Raw genomic sequence first — 2,293 nt, 5'->3', positions numbered from 1 at the left:
CATTTATGATTTCAAAATAAAAAAAAATATCAAGAACTAAGCTTGGGAATTGTAATGTGTTACTGTTTGCTTTTGGATATTAATTTATTGGTGGACATATTCCGCCATTTTCACTGCGGAAAGAATTTCTCTCACCAAAAATTTCTCCTAAATTAAGCGAAGCTGATATTAAGCCATCACAAATATTTTGGCAATATGACCGGCCAGCAACAGCATCATTATTCACACCACTATCGATAGTATTGTCACGTGATTGTGACGGTGAAGAATGCTGCAGCAAGACTGGGAAATACGGAGCTCTTTATTTGGGCGAACTTGTGCCCAGAAAATCAACTCAAAATACAAACGATGCACGCCGCGCACTGATACCGGCGAGAACAGTCGTCGGCCGTCGAGTAATCTGATCATCGGTAGAACGCGTAGTCTTATATATATATGTCATCTAACCGTCCAGCGCTGTCGCTGGTGCTCGTGCAAGCTCTCGAATAAACTTGACTACATGCGTCCGCTGCGTAATCTTAACAGAATGACCTCAAGCAATCGTGATGTTTCTCAAACATTACGGCGCAATCTGCGTATAAAACGTTGCTAACAGTCTTTGTGGGTGACACCCGAATACATCAGAACAAAGCAATAAACACGCGTGACATTAATATAAATAGTAATATTAACTATGGTACTATCGATTGCACTATCGATACTTTGTTAATAGTAGTGCTATCAATAGTTTGTATACACTATAGATAGTTTCAAAGAAACTATCGATGCTATCGATAGTCGATTTACCGATAGTACTGCACCACTAGTTCAGACTCGCTAGACAGAGTTGATGGCACGATGACATTAGCCTGAATTGAGGATTTTTGCAGTGATCCCGCCTGTCTGCAAATCTCCACAGTGTACTCCATGAGCCTCTTTCATGTAACCTGAAACGAAAACAGTTAGTTAGGCACTGCATTAGTCAATAGTGGCTCATGCCATATGTGCAGACCTTCTTCAGTGGCGCAGCAATGGCAGTCTTCTTCGATTTCGGATACTTTATAACATATCGATCTTTTTCTTGATGTGTGGCATGTGCTCTTGCGCTATTCCCATTATAATGAAAGGCGGGCCCTGGGAAAAGAGACATTTGCGTAAGCAGTGCTGAAAGTTGGGAAAGTTTGGTACAGGTTCATCTAACAAACTGCACAGCAGGACAGGACACCAGGAAACAAGAAACAGGCTGTGTTGGTCTGTCTTTTCTTGTGTCCCAAATAGTTCCTTAGAAGACAATTACACATATCATTTCTTATTGCCAAAAGAACATCTTACCTTGCACCCTTACTTGAGAACTGGAAATGAGTAGCCTTGAATGCAAACTGAATGATCGTACTATGAAATGACTCTGCTGCAAATGTCTGTGCCAATGTCGGCAGCTTTGGCATGTCCCCCAACAGTGCTTTATTCAGAATAATGGCCTTGACTTTTTCATGGGCTGGAGAGCCTAGAGCAATAAGTTTGAAAAAAAAAAGAAACATGGTAAGAATGCTATACAGAAACATATGCAAAAAAGAAAAACTGGTGTACCTTTGTCAAGCCACTTCTTGTTCAGCAGCGCATCATGTTGACACCTTGGGTACAGCTCATCATCATGCGTGTGCACGTTAGCTATGTGGGCAGCAAGTGAGCGCCACTTTGGAAGTATAAGTTCTGGCTGGCCCTCACTTGACACTGCACACCAGTAGAAATGGTTAATTATCGCGTTGATCCATAGTGTGATGCTGCCGTATTTCTTGAGTTTGCTGGCAGCTGTTAGCTTTTTTCTGAGTTCTGGAGAGAATACAACAAAATTTGTTGAAAACTGACACACCACCTGTTTTATAAAATTCATATTTTTTAGTATGGTTTACAATGCTTACATTTGCCAATGTGCGAACAGTCATAATTGTGCTCGAAGTTTCACTCTTTGGCAGCAAATGCCTTGATCTGAGTGTGGCGATCTGAGACCAGAGATCAATGATCAAACCATTTGCCCCAAATATCTGCAACGACCTCTTGAGGCTTTCTAGCTCCATCTGACTGCTGCCACCTGTTTCGTTCGACTGCAGTATGACCAGTTCATGGCAAATTATTTAACAAGTTCAAGATGACAATGAATATTTGAAAATTACAAGCATTTGAGTCTGCCAGACATGCACATTTGTTGTGAGACATACCTGCACAGTTTCGACATGGAGGACCTTGTTTCGGTCGATGTCGGCGAGGGAGTAGGTTCCGTATTTTGCAGAGTGAACGGGAGAATCTGCCCTTCCAT

The 2,293-nt window shown here is 41.8% G+C and overlaps 1 long non-coding RNA gene across 1 annotated transcript; it reads right to left on the bottom strand.

Annotated features, from left to right (window-relative positions):
- Nucleotides 1–289: 289 nt before the first annotated feature.
- On the bottom strand, nt 290–1,352 carry LOC125759647 (uncharacterized). The gene is made up of 3 exons (XR_007417276.1): nt 1,312–1,352; nt 992–1,113; nt 290–926 (listed from the first exon to the last, which is right to left on the bottom strand). It is a non-coding gene; the product is annotated as an uncharacterized LOC125759647 (long non-coding RNA).
- Between the last annotated feature and the right edge of the window lie 941 nt (nt 1,353–2,293).

This window comes from Rhipicephalus sanguineus, chromosome 8 (genome assembly GCF_013339695.2).
Source record: "Rhipicephalus sanguineus isolate Rsan-2018 chromosome 8, BIME_Rsan_1.4, whole genome shotgun sequence".
NCBI lineage: Eukaryota > Metazoa > Arthropoda > Arachnida > Ixodida > Ixodidae > Rhipicephalus > Rhipicephalus sanguineus.
The sequence above is the reverse complement of the archived record's forward strand: the minus strand, read 5'-3'. Positions and strand labels throughout refer to the sequence as shown.